The sequence below is a fragment of the Danio aesculapii genome, chromosome 12, assembly GCF_903798145.1.
Source record: "Danio aesculapii chromosome 12, fDanAes4.1, whole genome shotgun sequence".
NCBI lineage: Eukaryota > Metazoa > Chordata > Actinopteri > Cypriniformes > Danionidae > Danio > Danio aesculapii.
In genome coordinates, this window is record NC_079446.1 from 49455243 (window position 1) to 49478315 (window position 23073).

The 23073-nt window shown below is 39.6% G+C and overlaps 1 protein-coding gene across 1 annotated transcript in view; it reads left to right on the forward strand.

Annotated features, from left to right (window-relative positions):
* Positions 1-717: 717 nt before the first annotated feature.
* Positions 718-23073, forward strand: part of lzts2b (leucine zipper, putative tumor suppressor 2b) — a 40674-nt gene continuing 18318 nt past the window's right edge. Inside the window, exon 1 of the mRNA XM_056469861.1 lies at positions 718-842. The gene's annotated coding sequence lies outside the window, so the exon portion shown is untranslated. The remainder of the gene's footprint in view (positions 843-23073) is intronic.

Genomic DNA, 23073 nt, shown 5'->3' on the forward strand with positions numbered 1-23073 from the left:
GCTAAAAGGCTTATGAGTAAATCTGGTTTCCAGGTTTTGTATGACCGTGGGAAAAGTGGAAATATATTCACATTGAAAAAGAAAGACCTGGGGGGAATGTATGTGAATATCTGAATAGTTTGAATGCTCTAAATCTAAATTTTTACAACAATTATTTATATATTTATTTGTTTATTTATTAATTTATATGTTTTATTCATTCATTGTGTTTATTTGTTGGTTGGTTGGTAATATAAATGTGTGAATTATTGAATTATCCCCTGAAACTCATTACAATTATGTACAAAATTACAAATATAACAAATAAAATAAATAAAAACTAAAATAGGGAATTTAAATGATGTTAATTAAACATTATTCTAAGCTTTAAAATCCATCAAAAGTGACAAAAATCAAATAATAATCAGACTACAAAACAAACTATTAATTTAATTATTTAATATTTAGGATATATCCAAGATTTACAGTATTTTAATCTTTAAACGTGTATTTTAGCTTTCTTTAAATAATTGTGTGTGTGCGTGTGTGTGTGTGTGTGTACACATTTCAATTTTCCCGTTTCCAGTGTCCAAACGTCGTCGAGTAGCCCCGCCCACCAGCACAATGTCTTTAGCCAATCAGTAACAAGCGCAACAACATGTAGTTAATGAATATTCATGAAGTAGTACTTCTACATAGTTTTACTGGCTCGGACAGTAGAGGGTTAGGGGGAGGAGCGTGATGTGCACGCGCTCGGAGACGCGCATCGGGAACTTCTTCAGTCTCTGCTGGACGAGCGCAGAAACTCCGCGATATTAAAGCTGGACAGTAATCATAACAAACCCTGAGAGAACTACAGTATGGTGAGTACAGGCGGTTTACTCTCACAGACACACGGAATATACAGCGATATGTGTTATTATCATCATGTTTTACTCAGATGAAGGAAGTTATGATCTCTTATTGACACTGAAGCAGGTTTTTCCTCCTCAGTTTGTTTTGGAAACGCGAATGTTTGCTTTGACTGAAGTTTATATCGGTTATCTGGACCGAAAGGTGATTTTGACGAGTAAATAATCTGTAATACAGCAGATTAAAATCATAAACAGGACGCGGTTTATCAGAGGTTTAAAGGTCTCTTTCTGTGCAGAAACACTATTTACAATCAACAAACTTCCTCCTTTATTGGTTTAGTCAATGTTTACATGAAGAGGGGTTTGCTCATAATTGTCAATATTTTTCCTTATTTAACCAGAATAATAAAAAAGATTTCGTCATAAAAATAACACTAATATTATGTTTTAGTTAAATGGTATTTTCATATCTTGTATTTACTCAGACGAATGACTGAAAATACTGTAAATGACTTTTGAGATTTCTCGATTTAAAGAGACAGCTCACCCAAAAATAACATTTCTGTCATCATTTACTCACCTTTCACTTGTCACAAAACTGTCTGAGTTTCTTTCTTCTCTTGGACTAGCATTGACTTCTATTGTATTTGTTTTTCCTGCTATGGATGTCAGTGGTTACAGGTTTCCAACATTCTTCAAAATATCTTCTTTTGTGTTTAACAAGAAAGTCAAAGATTTGGAACCACTTGATCGTGAATAAATGTATATTTTGGGGTGAACTATTAATATTTAGTTTTACTTTATGCTGTCATAGATCGTTTATACAAATTTAAGTGGATTTAACATGAAAACAATTAAGTTGTCCGAACAAAAATCTCAAGAACTGTGAATGAATCCGCTCATTTTAAATAAGTAGTAAGAACAAGCAGCAAAAACAGTATTTTTTTTATTGTGTAGTATTATGCTAAAAATAGCTGTTTACTATAGCTAATAAGGACATAATACTAATAAATAAAAATGGCTGCTACATAATATATGACTCACAGACTGAGACTGAAGGTACTATACGTGAAATAGCTGGAGCCGCACAGTTTTCCTCCCATGTTGACTTGTTCTTCTGAAACAGGAAGTTTATTTTAAGTGCTCAAGGTCTGGTTGGTCAGTATACGGTCCGGTTAGCCTCTGCTGGTGCACTGAAAAAAGTGTTGCATGCAAAACTGTTGCAAACAATTTATTTGTGTTAAATTTAAACAAACAAATTAAACTGAGCAATGTTCCACTTAATTTGTTTGCTTAATTTCAGCCCAAATAAATTGTTTACAACCACTTAACGTAAAAGAATTGAGTAAATCCAAGGAATCATCTTTGAATCATTTTTTTCAGTGTAGATGCGGTCACTACACAATATAAACCATGCATCCATGCGTTGGACAAAGATGCAAATACTAAATACTAAGACAGGCGTTGTCAAGCCTTCCATTATAAAAGATAGCTTACAGAAAATGTTCTGGCAGTTTATTACACGGTTTTTGTAGCGTAATAACCCACACAATATACCACTGCAAACTATATATGTTCATAAAAGTCACGTTTTCAAACTTTTCAAGGTTAAAAGTTGTTGGATGAAAGATCAAGATCCCATAATGCAATTCAATAGCAGAAAGAAATAGGGGAAAATAAAAAAGTGAATCACAAAATACTTACAGATATTTTTTTTACTGTAGATAATAAGCATGTATTTGAAAGTATATGGAGTCCTTTAATCTGTTACATCAAAGCTGTGGAGTTAATAGAGGAAGCAGTGGATGAATGTGGACAGAGCAGTTCCTAGTTTGCAGTTCTGTATTGATAAACTCTTTAATACATGTTTGTAGCACTTTGTATTCAGTATGATGAGAAACGTCACTTTTGAATAGGTTACCACTAACCAAAAACAAGAGGAGCTTTATTTTTTGTTTGTTTATATTTAGTAAACGCAGCAATGTTGTGATTGTAACGAATTTTGTATGATTGTAAAAAGGTTGTGAAACTAAATAAAATGGAAACATTGAGGTAAACAAACAAAACATCCATCCAACCACAGCCTCTCTGTCTATTGATGAGCGGTGCTGCGTGGACATTTGACTCATAAGTAGGCCCACACGGAATCTGCACGCGCGGAAATCTGCAGATTTTTAGCCCATCATTGAGTCTGTGTATTTACTTGTGTAAATGTCTGCAAATTTATATTTCTTCAGTTTTTAAATCGATTTCACTAATATTATTGGGACATAATAATCGTAATATGAAAATGTTCATATGATTTAAATTAAAAAATACAGTTTGTAAGGTAATATTTTCTGTCTTTTAGTAGATATATTATATGATAGGGGCGACGCAGTGGCGCAGTAGGTAGTCCTGTCGCCTCACAGCAAGAAGGTCGCTGGTTCGAGCCTCGGCTGGGTTGGTTGGCATTTCTGTGTGGAGTTTGCATGTTCTCCCTGCGTTCGTGTGGGTTTCCTCCGGGGGCTCCGGTTTCCTCCACACAGACCAAACACATGCGCTATAGGGGAATTGAGAAGGCTAAATTGTCCATATGAGTGTGTATGGATGTTTCCCAAAGATGGGTTGCAGCTGGAAGGACATCAGCTGCGTAAAACATATGCTGGATAAGTTGGCGGTTCATTGCACTGTGGCGACCCCGGATTAATAAAGGGACTAAGCCGAAAAGAAAATGAATGAATGAATGAATTATATGAGAGTCTTGCTTTGTTTACCAAATAAGTAAATCTAATTAAATTTGCATTGCAAACATTAAATAAAAGTTAAAATGTATTTTTTTTATTTCATATATTAAGGTTTTTCAAGAGTTCACACTTAGCTCATGATTTATACATAGCTTGTTTGGCATGCTGTCCCGGGAGAGAGCCCTGAGCTCAAGGGATCCTCGAGCCCAGGGCTCCCTCCTTTCACAGGGCGAGGGGAGACTGAGCTCAGGTCGATCTGAAACTCCCCCGCTGCTGAGGCCAAGGTGAACTTCCTGAGAGTAAGACATTAGAAAAAAGATTTAGGCTTATTTTATCTATAATATAGAGCACATTTGGATGGTGGGAGGAAACCGGGAAACCCACGCGGACATGGGGAGAACATGCAAACTCCGCACAGAAACACCAGATGGCCCAGTGAAGACCCAACGCCATTGGTATTCTTGCTGTGAGGCAACAGTGCTAGTCACTGGGCCACCGTGCCACCCATTCTGGATAAAGGTGGAAGAAGGGGAGGAGGGGGGTTTCTTATAGATGAAGATAGTTGTAGAGAGGAAATGAGGATATATATAGTGACTTGGGATCCTTTGATTGGAGGATCATGATTAGCTAACGTGAACCAGCTGGGTCAATCATGAGCACATGCTCCTCTCGAAATTAGTTTAAAATTAAAGTTTATTTAGTTATGATACTTATAAAATCATTCCACATAAATCCGCAGATTTTTTCAAAATTCTGCGCAGAAAAATTAAAAAATGTCCGCAGATTCTGTCTGGCCCTACTCATAACTTAAAACTCACATGATTTGGCTTGAAATGCTTTGTGAACCCATGAAAATGGATGGCAGATTTCTACACTTCTACATTCATTTTCTCCATGAAGGTTTAATTTAAAATAATCACTTATAAATCATTGCAGACAAAGATTCCTAATCGATAATGCATGCCTCTGTTGAAGCCTTTAACATATTTTTTGAATATGAGCACTTAACAGCAGAATAAATGGTGAAAAACGACATTATCCATGATTTTAAAGACAAAAATAAAATGAAATGAGAACATATTTTGTGATTTAGATTCAAATTTGTCATGTGATTTTTCCTTCAGCTTGCTTCATTGCTCATAACTAGCGCCAGACAGAATGTATGGATAGTTTTTGCTATTTTTGTGCAGAATTTTGTTTAAAAAAAGTAATCTGCAGATTTATGTGGGATGATTTTGGGAGTATTTAATGATTTAGAGTTTTAAACTTGTATTTAAGGTTTACAATGCAAATCCAGTTAGATCCACTTGTTGGCAGACAAAGCAAGTCTCTCATATATCTACTAAAAGAAAGATAATATTACTTCACAAACTATAGTGTAAATAAATGCAAAAAATCAAGTCCAAGGCACTTTAAAACAGGTGAAAATATTAAAAAGCCTTTATTGGCATGTCAAAATTAACATTTTCACCTATTTGTCTGCCTTTGACCCAAGATATGTGTATTTTCATGAATTCCTTATCTAAAGTGAAAAAAATTTGTATATTAGTCAATTATATTACTGAAATGAATATAAAAACTGAAAAAATACATACATTTGCACACATTTAGTAAATAAATAGACTCAATGACAGGCTAAAATCTGTGCCTACTCATAACTTATAAACAAAGCCCCTTGGTGTAAAAATGAAAGGCTCTGAAAGCAATGCTGCTGAAAGCTCCGGGAATATTAGAGCTCCTTGGGTTGTCCTTGTTTTTAAATAGCCTTTAGTTTAATGTCAGTAACTGTGGTTTGCAGACTGCTGAATGCTGCCAGTCAGTTGTTTATAATGAAGTGGGCAGGACTTACTTTGTAGAGCGCGTTTGATTGGTGCATGTGACATTAAAGGGGACTAATCAGCCCACACATGCATGCATGCACCACTACAGTTTCAACATAAACTTTTCACATGTTTTGACAATTATTAAATGTTAATGATGTTTTTAGGGCTTGAAAACGTCAACATTTGACAACTATGCATATATTTTATAGTGTGACTTTAAGTCAGAATTATTTGCCCACCTGGGAATTTTCTTTTTCTTATATTTCCCAAATGATGTTGAACAGATTCAGGAATTTTTCACAGTATTTCCTATAATATTTTTTCTTCTGGAGAAAGTCTTATTTGATTTATTTCAGCTAGAATAAAAGCAGTTAAATTTTTTTAAACCCATTTTAAGGTCAATATTATTAGCCCCCTTCAGCAATATTTGTTTTGGATTGTCTCCAGAACAAAGCAGTCACTAAATGCATGCATGCACGTGTGTACTGTGTTCAGAAGGTGTTCAGTTGTGTTTATTTTATTGCTTTATCTGAAATCGCCCCCTATACCCTCATTCACTATACTGTAGTCCACTAATATAGTCCACTTAAAGGAGTGAATGAAAGCGAGTAAGTGAATCAGAGCATTGAGGAATTCTTAAGGAATGCTGTTTTGTTTGTGTATTGCTGGTTGATAAATCCCTCAGATGGATGAAATTTTTAATCAGACAGTCATAATTATTTAACGCTTATTGGGCTGTCTATTAGTAATGCCACAGTATTTTGAGTATATCGATTTCTGTCATGTATACAAACGTTATAAAACCAATAAAAACATGTTCTGCTGGTTTTTATTGACACACATACAGATATCATGCGCTATCAAATGCTGCTTCACTTTGAAACCTGTACGCAAGTATAATAATTGAATTAAAACACACACTGATATAAAAGCTGTCTCTGTATTTGGTGATTGATTGATGTTTTCTGTTTATTTATGGTTGTGAATTGCATTATGGGATTTTGATCTCTGCTCTGTCGACATTTAATGTTGAAAATTCAACTTTGACTCTTATTTTTATTTTAGTAGTTTGAAAAAAATGTTTTTTAATCCGCAATTTACAACAACGACCCAGACATGTATATCACAACTATTAAAAATGTTGATCCAGTTGTCATTTTTGCAAACAAGTGACTGTCTGATGGATTTGCATCAGCGACGACACACCAATACAGTCGACCTATCAGATTGTGACCAGTGTGTGTGTGTGTTTGGATCCACCGGTGACCCACTGACCTCAAATCAGCTGCGTTTCACTGTGACGAAGCACTGAATGAGCTTTAGTCCCTAATGAAGTCTGTTTGATGAGACAATATTGCCTGACACACTGAATTCAGGCTGCAGTGGTGCTTGATTGTGGTGTTACTCGATCAAGAGCTCAGTGTCAAGTCAAGTTGAGATTTGCATTGTGCTACATGTGTGGACATAAAGTAATGTGTGTATTTATATAGCGCATTTATCGTACCTAAAGCGCTTCACAATCATGAGGGGGGTCTCTCCACACCACCACCAGTGTGCAGCATCCACTTGGATGATGCGACGGCAGCCACAGGACAACGGCGCCAGTGCTTCACCACACACCAGCTATAGGTGGAGTGGAGAGACAGTGACAGAGCCAATTCGGTGGATGGGGATGATTGGGAGGCCATGATAGAGGGACTTTGGCCAGGACACCGGGGTTACACCACTACTCTTTATCAGAAGTGCCATGGGAGTCAAGACCCCGATTTAACGTCTCATCTGAAAGACAGTGGAAAGTGAAACAAAATGCCGTGTCTCGCATGATCTCGGTGCTACATAAATAAACATATATGAACAGCACTGGATGTAAGAGATATTTTAAACCTATATATAACTATCACACCGGAGCGGTGATCTAATGAAATACTGACTATACATATTGAGCTTATTCTCTCTATACAAGCAGGCGCAGCCAGTGGAATCGTTTTGGCTGGAGACTTCCGCTCTCATTGACTTCCATTGATTTTTAGACGTTAAACACAGCTCGCCATGCTGCTGGATGTTCAGACTGATATTAACTTATTTAATTATTCTGCTTTGTCTGTGTACACGGATACACACATTACACACACATATTATACAGTCACACACAAACAATCAGTTGCAGGCAAACTACACACACTCTTTGTTACACACATACCACACACACAATCTCTCTCACTCACACACACACACACACACACACACACTCTCATAATCGCCTGTGTTCATGCTCAGATTGAAGTCTGATGACCTCATTTCCTGTGCAGTAATTTGTTGACGTTTTTGTCCTTTGGGAGTTGCAAGGTTTCTCATGGAAGAGTGAGTAAGTGTGTGTGTGTGTGTGTGTATGAGTGTACGTGTCAATGTGTGTGAGAAAACAACAACATTTACAGAATAATATCAGTAGGTTTTGTTGTGATTTTCTCATTTAAGTAGAGCACAAGGTGAGCAGATCTCTGAGTGTTTTGCTCTTCAGTAACACCAGGAGTAGAGAAAACCGTTCCTGGAATATTAAAAATAAATATATGTTTAATTTTAACTGGCACACGAGAAAATACTGAACTTAATCAGTTTAATAAAGGGCTTGTTCATCCAAAAGACTCTCTGTTTACTCTCCCTCAAGTTTCTTTCTTCTGTTAAACACAAAAGGAGATATTTTGAAGAATGCTAAAAACCTGTAACCATTGACTTCCATAGTAGGAAAAACAATTACAATGGAAGTCAATGGTTACTGGTTTCTGACATTCTTCACAATATTAGCGTAAAATATTATCAAAGTGGGCGACGCAGTGGCGCAGTAGGTAGTGCTGTCGCCTCACAGCAGGAAGGTCGCTGGTTTGAGCCTCGGCTGGGTCGGTTGGTGTTTCTGTGTGGAGTTTGCATGTTCTCCCTGCGTTCGTGTGGGTTTCCTCCGGGTGCTCCGGTTTCCCCTACAGTCCAAACACATGCAGTACAGGTGAATTGAGTAGGCTAAATTGCATCCCAGGGTCATTCTGAAAACGTAGTCCCGAGGACGTTTCTGGAGGCCGCGAATTATGTAGCCGAAGGTACGTATGGCTGCATTTCGTTTTTTAAGCGAACGATGCAGGGCGGTATGACGCCGTTCCTTTTAGCGCTCGCCGGCTGACCGCTTACCTTCATGTGGAGGGCTTTCCTGCCACAACCAGTTTGTCCGGTTAGCTTGTCCTGTACGTCGGTGGACTCGAGACGCAGAGAGGAGCTGACCACGATGATGATGAACGGGTTCGAGTCCGGGGAAGAGCAGTTCCAGAAATCAGGTAAGACGAAAACAGAATCCAAGAAATAAAGCGAAGAGGTTCATAACAGGGTGAGAGTGTGGTAAAATCCGAAAACATGGTAAAAAAATTAAAATCGGACGAGGGCTTTTCTTGTCCGGACGGCTTTTGTAAATCGTTGGTTGGGTTTAGGGCCGGCGGGTCAATTGGTAAAATCGGTTGGGTTCAGGGAAGGAGGAGGGTGGGTCGCCCAGTCAATCATTCAGCCAGTCGGAAAGACAGACGTTCGTTCGACAGCAGCCTCTGGTGGGTTCACGCGAAAACAGCGCGGGCACGAACGGCACTCGCGGGAGACGTCCGAGAAGCCAAAAAGGCGCACACAGCGGCTTCTCGAGGATTCGCGAAAACTAAAAACTGCAAAAATACAAACCTCCCGGGACGTATTTCGCGGTCTCCGGAAACATCCTCGGGACATTTTCAGAATGAGCCTGAGTTGCTAAATTGAGTGTGTGTGAATGAATGTGTGTGGATGTTTCCCAAAGATGGGTTGTGGCTGGAAGGGCATCCGTTGCGTAAAAAGTGCTGGATAAGTTGGCGGTTCATTCCGCTGTGGCAACCCCGGATTAATAAAGCGACTAAGCTGAAAAGAAAATGAATATTATCAAAGTGTGAAAACCCAGACGTGTTTCTGAAATGTTTGTGAGCTTCACCTCTGCGAGACTCTTATGGAGTTCGCTTTGTAATCTATTAATATATCTGAAGTGCACATCAATCAGGTGTGGCTTCCTGTACCCCATAGTTCTCTGTAAACACTATTAATAACACACGACTATTAATAGAGCCGTCCCCAGAACAGAGGAAGCTTGTCAGTCTCGCAAAATGATGATAAAGAGCTATTAAAGCACAATGAATAATGCACTAGAAGGCTTGTCAGATGCTTTATGTGACAGACACACTAATAAAACACTGTATTATTCATATTCCGGGCATCAGATGACTTGTGCAAAGGCATGTGGGTATTTATGATCAAGTCCTCGTCACATCTGCTAATGTCAGTTGACTAGTGAATGGTTTTCTACCCACACACATGCTCTTCTGAGCACAAACAAACCCTCATGCAGGGATAAAAACATTACTTAATGTTTAATTCAAAGTTGACCATTCCCATCATGCAATACTTCAAAATGTGTGTGAATACAGGGTGATGGAAATGCATCACACACCCCAAAATGATTTATTACCTATTCACGAGTTCACACTCACAGATATTTGACTGAATATGCGTATTTGGCTGGCTCTGAGATAAGGAAGACACCCTAACTCGTGTTATTCCCCTTATCAGGATAAAGAGAGATAGGGTCCGAAAGCAGTGTCTAGCACGGCTCCAGAATGCTCCTCCCCTCAGATTTAAATAGGGATCTGGTTTAATAGCGTGGAGTTGGGGTGGTGGAGGGACGCTGAAGTCAAGAGAAAAGCAAGGTATGACGTGTTTGACTATTTATAAGGGTTTGCTCTTGAGCTGATTGGATAATGATTGTGTGTGTGATGAATTAGCCTCGTCAAAGACTGATCACGCTCCTCCTGAAATCTGTTTATGAAACATCACTAAATAGCATGATATGGGTTTGAACCCTCAGGGTTAGTGAATGACAGATTATTTGGCAACACTTCTACAATAAGGCTGTCTTCCTTAATGTCAGTTAATGCATTTACTAGCATGAACAATACATTTATTACAGTATATATTCCCTTTGTTAACTTAATTAAAAGACAGTTGTTCATTATTAGTTTATATTAACTCGCAGTGCATAAACTAATGTTAACAAGCTGGAATTAGTACTTTAATGATGCATTAGTGAATGTTAACCTCTCATTAATAAATGCTGTACATCTATTGAAAATAATATAATATGGAAAAACTGTTGTTACGCTGTTTTCATCTGTTCTTATATTATGTTTTTATTTTATTTATACGTGTCTCTTTTATTACTGTTTACGTAAAGGACTTTGAATTGCCACTGTGTATGAAATGTGCTGTAGAAATAAATTGCCTTGCCTATTGTCCATGCTAATTTCATGTCAACAAATACACTAAAGGGGGCCTATTATGCCCCTTATTACAAGATATGAAATAAAGTGTGTGTGTGTGAAGTTTCAGCTGAAAATAACACACAGATAATGTCTTATAACTCTCTGAAACTGACCCTTTTAGGCTTTGATTCTAATTGTGGTGTTTTGGTGACTGTCGCTTTAAATTCAAATGATTGTGCTCTTTTCAAAAGAGGGCGGAGCTATAAATGTCAGTGTGTCAGCATAGTGGCAGATTCAAAAAAAAGACTAACATTCTATATGCTAATGAGGGAGATGTGGTCACTAGTGGGCGGGGCTTTCCCCCTCTGTTGACAAAGGGAGAATGTCAATCAGAGTGTTTCTGCAGACTGTTCTTATTAAGTCTGATTAAAACACATTAAATATATGTGTACTATTATGCGCTGGATATATTCACAGACTGTTGCTACACAACTGTGTTTAAAAGTGATTTTTGCATAATAGCATCCTCATTAACTACTGAAATCTTATTGTAAAAGATTTTTATTTTTATTGGGGTGGGAGCTGACAGTATGATCACCGACTTTATTCTCCATCTTTTGACATCCTTCATCTCTCAGTTCATCACAGCACCGCAGGACTCTCAGATGATTCTCTTGTGCTGCTGTTTTCATCAGAGATCTCTCTTTTTTTTGGTCATGTAAAGTAGGTCTGTTGTTGCCTGTGAAAGGCTGGCAGCGCCGGGCACCGGGAGATCATGCCCAGATCTCTGTGTCCCAGCACAGAAACACCAGCACACAAACTGGGCTGAATTAAGCTGCACAGACCTGTTCACAGTCATTCATTCACATCAGAAATCAACCCATACGGGCATCTGATATATGGAAATATAATATGCAAATTACATATATGACATACAAGTTGACTTTTAGATTTTACAGGTATAAACACGTCATATATGCAAATATTTCAATTACAAACATGATTAAATATATTGGATATAATTATATGTTTGTAATTATACAGTTTATTATTACAGAATTATCAGCTCCCCTGTCCCCGGTTCAGTTTCAGCTTAAAGTGACATTTAAAGGCTTAACTAGGTTAATTAAGTTAAAGTTAGGGTAATTAAGCAAGTTCAAAACAAATATAGCTTGAGGGGCCTAATAATTTAGACCTTAAAATGGCTTTAAAACAATTAAAAACTGCTTTCATTCTAGCCGAAATAAAACAAATAAGACTTCCTCCAGAAGAAAAAATATTATAGGAAATACTGTGAAAAATTCCTGAATCTGTTCAACATCATTTGGGGAATATTTGAGAAAGATTAAAAAACATTACCAGGAGGGTGAATAATTTTGACTTTACTGTATATGTTCACATTAGGATTTTACATGTATAAAAAATGTTATATATGCAAATATTTGATTTATAAATATGTTTAAATGTATTGGATATAATTATATGTTCATATATGGCCATATTTTAACACATATATCACATTATAGCTAATATATTTGAACTTATATCTGCATATTTGTAATTAAGAAATATTTGCACATGACTTTTTATATGTGTAATATCCAATAGAGTATTTGTAATTACAAAGGTTGAATTTTTATTTTGCAATATTTCAAATTATATGTTGCATATATGACTTTTTTTGCATATCTAAAATCCTAAATAAAAATACAAACTTCTATGTCATGTATGTAATTTGCATAGTATTGTGTTTGCATAATATTTGCATCTAGCTTTGTCATATATCAGATTTTTATGTGGGAGTTCTGCATTTGATATATAGACACGTTTATCCAAAACAACTTAATTTGCATTCTTTCATGCAATTAAACCTTTGCAAGGTACAGCACCATGCTCAATCGTTCAAGCCACAAGAAAACTTGTTATACACTAAAATACTGATCACCAAAGACGGATGGAAATTTTGCCCATGCAACCATCTGGCAAAGATGACAAACCTAATTAATCAATTAACCAAATCAATTTTTTTATTCCTCTTAAAATTGATCAATCAATGCTTCAACAGCAGAAAAGATGCGGATCAGCCGGAGAATAATCTGTTCTTATGTGCAAATAGATTAATAATTATTATTAATAATTTTCCTTCGGCTTAGTCCCTTATTTATCAGGAGTTGACACAGTGGAATGAACCACCAACTTTTCCAGCATATGTTTTACACAGCGAATGACCTTCCATCGGCAACCCAGCACTGGGAAACACCCATACACTCTTATTCACTCACACACACACACAAACGCACTCATACACTACGACCAATTTAGTTGATCAATTCCCCTATAGCGCATGTGTTTGGACTGTGGGGGAAACTGGAGCACCGAGAGGAAACCCACGCCAACACGGGGAGAACATGCAAACTCCACACAGAAATGCCAACTGACCCAGCTGTGACTCGAACCAGCGACCTTCTTGCTGTGAGGTCACAGTGCTAACCACTGAGCCACCATGCCGCCCCATGGCTCAACATAAGTAATAATTTACAGAATCCCCACAGGCGTAAATGACAGGGGGGACATGTCCCCTCCCATCCGAGGGTTGTCCCACCCTCCCAAAAAATTATAAAAACAAAAACACTCTCTATTGTGAAAAATATATGTATATATACCTAATATAATTGTCTAAATTGTATATTTATCGTCCCCCCCTACTGTTAAATCAGATTTACACCCATGAGCATCCCAGTTTGCATATTGTATGTCCTAAATAGTTCTCTAAAATAGTATCTCCTAAATATGGTATGCTGAATCTGATCTGATAAATAATAATCAAATATAAAACAGCCTTCTCATTAAAAGCTAATGATGATAACAGGCCCAACATAAAGATAATACAATGCCAAATGTACTATACATCCCTGTTATTGAGCCCATTCAGAAGATAAACCAGTATTACTGTATACAATGCGTTTTACAACACCACAATACAAATGATAGGGCATGATATGAAGTGATAGGCTTTTTATTTAGTCCCTATGACATATATCGTCATACTGCACAGCCTTAGTGATTAAACAATGTTCTTACAGTACAGTCGACTTGAATCATTATGGTGTCTTTTCTTGACATCAGCCCTTGACCCAGAATATCGTGTGCTTGTACGAGGATATATTTTTAATGGCCTCATTCTGTGAAATCTGATCAGAAATATGGTGTCTGATCACACCAGTGTTTGATCTGCTAAACCCGCAGTGAACCCCAGCACTATTTATCATCACTTGCATAACCAGCGGCTCCTGCTGGGCTTAATGCTGCGCGTTTATGTTGGTTTTGGAAAAAGCTCAACAGGGACGATCTCAAATAAATATCTCATCTGCTTTTTCTGCTCATTTTCTCAGAATCCCCCTGGGTTTACGGATGGATGAGATGATTGTGCATTTGCGGCATGCATTAATAATACATCATTATGTCCATGTCTGGTGCATCATATATAGGGCTGCACGATATTGCGATAGTTTATTGTTCTGCGATACAGAGTGTAATTCCATCAGAGGAAATGAATAGGTCTAAAGAATTCATCATTTTAGATAAAACTGGCATGATTTTGTAAGGGAGTGCATATACAATAACATATAATAAATCAATCACAAACATTGAGAAATCTAGTAGAGCAACAATACTGTACAAATAAAATATACAGTGCTTTATGACTGGAAGTCTAGCAGTAATCCGATACACAAATTTAATAATCCAGTGTGAAATAACACAGTATACTCTTCATCAATAAGTATTAAACACGTCTCATTTCTCTCAGAAGACATATTTCTAAAGGTGCTGTTGACTTGAAGTTTTCCCCGGATGTTGATATCAACTAGAGAAATCCATATGTGCCAAAAAAACAAATCTGATTAGTTTACAAATGAAGTTCTGTGTGATAAAATGAAATGATGCAGAGAAAATGTATTGAACAGATGAAGAAAAGAAGTTTTAGTTCAGCAGTGAAAGCCCAGACAGCAGCTGAAATCTCTCAGTGGTTCTTCAGCAACCCTCTGCCCTTGAATATCAGCTGCTTCAGTCCAACATCTACATTAGCAGGAGGATGAAGATGAACCCACTTCAGCAAGACAATGATCCAAAACACAGCCAAGGAGACTCTCAGATGCTTTCAGAGAAAGAAAATCAAGCTGTAGAATGGCCTAGCCAATCACCTGATCCGAATCCAATATAAAATACAGAATAAAGCTCAGATTTAATAGACGAGACCTACAGAAGCATCAAGATTTCGACACTCTAGTGAAGTCTGTGAGAAACTCACACCTGAGCAATCCATGTGCCTTCATTCTCCACATGAGAGGCGTCTTTAAGCTGCAGCACCAAAAAAACTTTCATATAAAGAAATGAATACATTTCAGTAGTTCAGCGCTTTCTCCTTCTGTCATTTCAACTCATTTTTCAGATTTGCTTTGTTTTATGTTTGTATTGTTTGTGCTTTTACCAAAATCTGCTTCAATTCCATGTCAACAGCTCCTTTAGAAATATTATTCCCAGGAAAAAACATGACAATGTGTTCAATACTTATTTTCCCGCTGTGTGTATATATATATATATATAAACAATTCATTAAGTATGTAAATAATGTAATTCCTCACGGCTGAATACTTTAAACTGACTGAAATGATAAAAACAGATAAATGAGGAATAATTTGTTAACTTTATGATTGCAAAGGCTCCACAAATCATGTGTGTACCTGCCGCGAATAACAAGAAACAACCGTATTTTCCAAGTGCTGTTTAACAGAGATTTTTTAATCACATATTGACACATAATATTTAATCATTTATTCATTCATTTTTCTCCAGCTTAAGGCTGGTTTATACTTCTGCGTCAAGCGCACGCATATGATACGGCGCAGCCTACGCGTGAACGCATAGCCCTCGTGGCCGTCGGCGTCGCTGACGTGCACCTCTCAAAAAATGTAACTATACGTCGCAACGACTCGTAGCGCAAGCTCTGTGATTGGACGGCTTGGTAGCGCTGACGAGTGTGGGCGGGACCGAGAACCGCGAGAGTCCGTTGGAGCGAGTGTTTACAAGTGTGGAGTCCCGTGAAGGAGCTCCAGATGAAAAGTTTTGTTTTGTGTTTACCTCTTGGGTAAAGTTGCATGTCCGCCGGTCCCTGCCTAAAAATGAGCGAGTTTGAACCACTTGTACATTAAGGTAGCGTTCAGAAAAAACAAAACACCAGTGAAGAAACTCGACCCAAAGGAACATAAACACATCACTGCCAACTAATGTTTCGGAAGTGTTATGGCAGGGGAACAGAAACGGCACGCAAAAGAATGAATGGACAGCTACGCACGTTGCATGCATCGTGGGTCACGCTGATCACTTGACACAGAAGTATAAAACAGGCTTAAGTCTCTATTTCAGAGGTCGCCACAGCGGAATGAACCGCCAACTAATCCAGCATATGTTTTACACAGCAGATGCCCTTCCAGCTGCAACCCAGTACTGGGAAACACCCATACACTATGGCCAGTTTAGTTCATCAATTCCCCTATACCGCATGTGTTTGGACTGTGAAGGAAACCGGAGCACCCAGAGGAAACCCACACCAACACGGGGAGAACATGCAAACTCCACATATAAATGCCAAATGATCCAGCCAGGACTCAAACCAGCAACCTTCTTGCTGTGAGGCAACAGTGCTAACCACTGAGCCACCGTGACGCCCAGAGTAAAAAATAATATAAGAACTAAAGATAACATTTTATTGCTCTTTTAAACATCACTTGGGAAATACTTTGTAAAATGTATATGTGTTTGTGTGTGTTTGAATGTTGAGGAAAGGTGTGTGTGTGTGTGCGCGTGCGTGTGTGTGTGATTTTTGGTGTCGATCATGAATACATTTCCTCGTCTGGTGATGTTCTGTTCTTTTGGCTGGTGTTTGGACCTGTTCGTTTCGTTCCGCCTGTAGAAGCAGTTTAAGTGTGTCCAGCGTGACCCATTTACAGGACCTGAGAGAGACACACACGGCACGCTGTAGCCTACTTACACTAGCCTATATATACCAGCACAGCACACTCATTCAAAACTTTACTCTGGAACTGTGTGTGTGTTTGAATGAGTGAGTGAGTGAGTGAGTGAGTGAGTGAGTGAGTGAGTGAGCGTGAGAGAGAGTGAGTGTGGATGTGTGTACATAAGTGTATGTGTGTGAGTGAGTGAGTGTGTGAGTAAGTGTGTGTGCATGTGTTTGTGTTAGTGAGTTCATGTGAGTGACTGAGTGTTTGTGTGCGCATACGTGTGTGTGTGTGTGTGTGTGTGTGTATAGATCGTAATGAATGTAATCTGAGTTTGCATTGGCAGCTTCATCTGTCGTGTGTGTGTACAATTAGAACTGCTTATGGAGATTATATGCAAATGACATGCAAATCTCATGACATGCAAGTCAGCGTTCTGATGTTAGTTGGCTGGTTTTAGGCTCACGTGTGGTGTTTTTAGTGTGTGTGTGTGTGTGTGTGTGTGTGTTCTTATATTTGTACGATAGACATCTAGATCTTCCACAGTGAGCTCTTTGTGATTGGCGAGTCCCTGAGGTTTGATCATCACACAGATCTGCGGATCGAGACGGCACAGAATATTCTAGCAGCCAGTAATGTTAGTAGTAAAAGCTGAATTAGGCAGGTCTGTTTACACCTGCTGTTGACCATCTCAGGTGATGCATCTGGAGGTGTTTGGAAATACATGTTTATACTGTACACTAATGCAACCATGCTATATATACACAGTAGTCATAGATATATACACTAGATCTGGGGTTTCCAAAGTGGGTGTCGCAGGACAATAATGAGGAGTCGCTTGGTGATTTCCAAAACTCAAATCAATTTATTAAACTATTAGATTTACCATATTTTATTCATAACCCGAAGAAGATAGTTAAAAGTTACGATAAAGAAACAACAACAATGTCGCCGCCTATAGCCTAGTGCAGTGTTTCCCAACCCTGTTCCTGGAGGCACACCAACAGTACATCTTTTGGATGTCTCCCTTATCTGAACCATTCATTTCAGGTTTTCAAGCCTCTTCTAATCTTCTGCTGAGTTGATTCAGGTGTATTTGAATAGGGAGAGATTGAAAATGTGGACTGTTGGTGTGCCTTCAGGAACAGGGTTGGGAAACACTGGCCTAGTGGTTAGTGCGTCGACATATAGCATCTAAGTGCTCGCGGCAACCCGAGTTCGATTCCCAGCTCGAGGCCCTTTGCCGAACCTTTCCTTCTCTCTGCTTCCCATACTTTCCTGTCTGTAAATCTCCACTGTCCTATTAAATATAGGTGAAAACCTCTATAAAAACAATTATTTAAAAAAAAAAAAAGAAACAACAACAATAAGATACAAATAAAAATCCATCAGCCATTTTATTTTCCATTGGACTGTGACCCCTGGGGTGTTTAACCACACAGCAATAGCGCTGTCAGCTGCAGCTGATTGATTTTACAGGGGAAGGTTCAACTTTCTGACAACCTTTATGGCACTCGAACACATTAAAAATAAGATATTTGAGCTTAATTCATTCATTCATTCATTTTCTTTTCGGCTTAGTCCCTTTATTAATCCGGGGTCGTCACAGCGGAATGAACCGCCAACTTCTCCAGCACATGTTTTACGCAGCGGATGCCCTTTCAGCTGCAACCCATCTCTAGGAAACACCTATACACACTCACTCACACGCATACACTATGGCCAGTTTAGCCTACTCAATTCACCTGTACCGCATGTGTTTGGACTGTGGGGGAAACCGGAGCACCCGGAGGAAACCCACATGGACGCAGGGAGAACATGCAAACTCCACACAGAAACACCAACTGACCCAGCTTTGACTCGAACCAGTGACTTTCTTGCTGTGAGGCGACAGCACTACCTACTGCGCCACTGCGTCGCCATTTAAGGTTAATATTAAATTAATAAATGACTATAAATCAATGATATGGTTATTGGACTGGTGCAGTTTTGTGTTGTCAATATGCTCATGTTTGTATATGCCTAGAGTTGTGTGTGCAACTTTGTATATTTATAACCACATTCGAGAATAATGGGGGTTGCGAGTCACTGATATTGTAATATTGAAAAGTTTGGGAACCCCTGCACTAGATGTCACGTATGCTATTGTTGTCTGTTGGAATGAATGCGTCAATAGAGCCGCCATCTTGGTACAGGTTAGGGTAGCACTACTTTGAAATAAAAACTAAGTGTTTTTTTTTGGTGGGCCGGCCCACGAAAATCATTTTACATCTCTTTTCTACACCAATGGATAAGTTGTTAACTCTTGTGTATTGTTCAAATTTACTACACTCCCGTTATGTTAGTGGCTGTTTTTGCCCCATTGACATCCATTATAATCACATGTATTGATTGCAAAGCCATGACAGCATATAATGTCAATGTCAATATCAATTTTATTTCTATAGCACTATTTAATACAACCAGAGGTTGACCAATGTGCTGCACAGTACAAATCAAAACAGATAAAAAACAAATATATATATATAATTATTGCTAAAACAGACACTTTTCACTGATAAAATGCCAAATCAAAGAGGGAAGTTTTTAATCTAGATTTAATAACAGACAGGGATGAAACAGACCTGATACAGAGGGGCAGAGCATTCCACAGCCTAGGAGCAGCTACTGCGAAAGCACGGTCACCTCTGCATTTCAGCCTCGACTTAGGGATGCATAACAGTCTCTGGTTAGATGACCAAAGAGACCGACCAGGCTGATGCTCAATTAAAATGTCTGACAGATAAGAAGGTGCCAGGACATTTAGAGATTTAAAAACCAAGAGAAGCAGTTTAAAAGTGACTGGATAGTGCACAGGCAGCCAGTGCAGAGAGCGTAAAACTGGTGTCATGTGCTCATGTTTCTTGGTGCCTGTTAAAAGCCTTGCAGCAGCATTTTGAACTAATTAGCCGCGTTTCCACTATCGGCCTAAAGCGAGCGAGCCAGGGCGAGCCAAGGCCAGTCGCGTTTCCACTATCACTTCCGGGGCGTATTTTGGCCAAAGCGGGGCTTCTTTGGGGCCAGCGTCCGGCCTTTTTTGGCCCGCCGAATACCTTGGGCCAAGGAGGGCCAACTGGGGCTTCGGGGCGGGGTTACGTACAAAGGCGGAGTTTTCCTGTCAGGTAAAGAGGAGACAAGATGCTTTCTTCCCTTACATTTGTTTTGCTATCGCGCTTGATCAACTCACTAAGAAGAAGAAAAAATGGATAGCAGACAGTACTGGTCAGTTGAGGACACCAGGGCTCTTCTGAACATTTGGGCCGAGGAAAATGTTCAGAGGCAAATAGACGGCGTTTGCAGAAATGAGGACGTTATCAAGTACATCGTTGCTGAGCTAGCGAAAGCAAAAATTCAGCGAACAACGGTACAAGTCCGCGAGAAATTGAAGAAATTGCGAGCACAGTATAAAGCGATCAAAATCCACAATGGTCAGAGCGGCGCCCACCGGAAAAATTTCCGGTGGTTTGAAATCATGGACGGTGTGCTAGGCCACCGACCCTCCATTAGTGGGGAGACCACCAGAGATTCGATGGCAGCTAACCTTACAGTCGGTAAGTAAACTGTGTTCGAAGTAAATGCCGCCGAACTCGAATGTCCTTATCCAGGGAACGCTGTCTGGCCTTACACCAACAGACCACAAACAGTAAAAAAGCAATCGCTTCGGTGTTCTCCATCTTCCAGCTCTCGTAGTGATGCCAGGTTGTGTTTGTGGTTATAATTTGAGTTTTTTGTTCCCGCTGAAGTGGGCGGGTTGTGTGACGGGTTGTGTGACGTTTGATTCGGGGGACGTTCTGGGGGCGGTGTTTGCGTGACGCGCTGCGAGCAACTAGCCCGACAGTGGAAACGCGACATGATTTCGGCCTCATTTCTCAACCTCCCGGGCTATTGGCCCGGCCTGGCCCGATTAAAGCCCTGGCTCGCACTGGCCCGATAGTGGAAATGCGGCTATTGTAACCAGGATACGGTTTTCTGACTAATCCCAAAGGATAATGAGTTACAATAGTCCAATCTAGTGGTGATAAAATCATGGACAATTTTTCTGGATAAAATAGATTTGACTGTTTTTGAAAAGCGAAGCTGAAAGAAGCAGAAGAGTTGACCACTGCATTCATCTGTTTGTCAAAGCTCAAGCCATCATCTAAAATAACACCAAGAATTTTTTTTACCCAGGGCTTCATAGAAAAACTTAATTTTGCATTAAAATCTAGAAAGTTCAAGGACAACCAGTCTTTCACATCCGACAAGCAGAGCATAAGGGTCTGTAGCCCATTTGAACGTTGTTTCAAAGGCAGATAGATTTGGGTGTCATCCGCATAACAGTGAAAAGACAGACCATGTTTTCGAAAACATAATATATATATATATTTATAAATATAATCATGCATTCTTGATTGTTGCTGGTTTTCCCTGTTGGGAAAGAGGGACAATGGGTCATTTTTACTGTTGATCATCAATTGGCAGCATTAACCCTTTAGATAGGCCTGTGCTGAAGAGTTTTATGTGGAGTAAAACAGCAGATAAAGAGTGCATGTGTGTGTGTGTGCGTGCGTGTGTGCGTGTGTGTGTGTGCGTGTGTGTGTGTGTGCAGAAATACACTTACTGTGTTCTGAGAGATGAGGGGATTAATCTGACTTTCTCAGACGTGTCAAGATAAGTGAGCAAAGGTCTCTCTCTCTTTATTTTTACAATGTGTAAAAATGGCCCATTGTCTCTCTTCCCAACAGGGAAAACCAGCAACAATCAAGAGTGCATGATTATATGCTGTCATGGCTTTGCAATCAATAAATGTGATTATAATGGAAGTCAATGGGGCAAAAACAGCACCAACATCACCAAAGAGGAGTCCATTTGCAGAGTGTATTGTCGAATTTTTGAAAACTTTCAAAGCATTTTCACAAAATATATGTCAAAATAAGATTTGGCACCAAAAATCATGGCATTTGCTGAAACACAGAGAAAGCTGTGGCCAAATTAAGAGTCAAAATCAACCCAGAGTGGATGAAAACACCCCCGACAGCACACAAGGGTTAAACGTCATCAAAAGACTCAAGGAGCAGTCAGTCAAACAAGCCTATAAAGTCACAAATCAGCCTGGTCAAGCCTAAAAACTTCTTCTGTCGCCATCTATTGTGCTTATATTTTGTAATTCCTGGAGTGTTTAGTTTTACCATTTTAAGACAAAACAAAATTAAGAAATACTTTTAAAGGGGACCTATTATGCAAAAATCACATTCATAAGGGGTTTAAACATGTTTGTAGCTCCGCCCTCTTTTGAAAATATCACAATCTCATTTGCATTTAAAGCGACAGTCACCAAAACACCACAATTACGATCAGAGCCTGAAGGGGTGAGTTTCAGAGAGTTTCATTCATTCCTTCAGCTTAGTCCCTTTATTAATCAGGGGTCGCCACAGCGGAATGAACCACCAACTTTTCCAGCATATATTTTACGCAGCACATGCCCTTCCAGCTGCAACCCAGAACAGGGAAACACCCATTCACACACACACACACACACACACACACACAAACACACAGGGGCGTCGCTGCGGGGGGGGTGGGGGAGTTAGGACAACTCTAAGGGCCCATACATTTAGGGGGCCCCCAGAGACATTATCAAGGGCCCGCTCCTAAACACATCACCCACCACCCCGCTCCTGACTTGCATAAGCGTTCTACCCCAACTCACGATCAACATCCACCCCAAATACCCCCCCTCCCCACCCGCCTTCACTTTCAAACTCGATTACTTGTCAGAGGGCCCGTGGCGGCCAGCGGCGCCCCTGCACACACACACTCATACACTACGGCCAATTTAGTTAATTCCCCTATAGCGCATGTGTTTGGACTGTGGGGGAAACCGGAGCACCTGGAGGAAACCCACGCCAACACGAGGAGAACATGCAAACTCCACACAGAAACACCAATTGACCCTGCCAAGACTCAAACTGTCGACCTTCTTGCTGTGAGGCCACAGTGCTAACCACTGAGCCACCGTGACACCCCAGTAGAGTTGAATAATTGAATATTCCCACAACACACGATCAGCACAGATGTAGAGAAGCGAGAAGAAACTGAAGGAGGGAGAAGCAGAGAACGTGATGATCTGGGATGGAGACGCACTGAGCTACATTTCACACACGTGCAGCAGAGAAATCAGTTTCCCTGAGGGACACACACACACACACACACACACACACACACACACACACACACACACGGACTGAAGCACTTTACTAGGGTGAAGAGCCTGACGGACACGCAACTGCTTCAGGATCAGTGTCTCAGTAACCAGCGACATGCAGGATTTCACATCAGGTATGAGACTG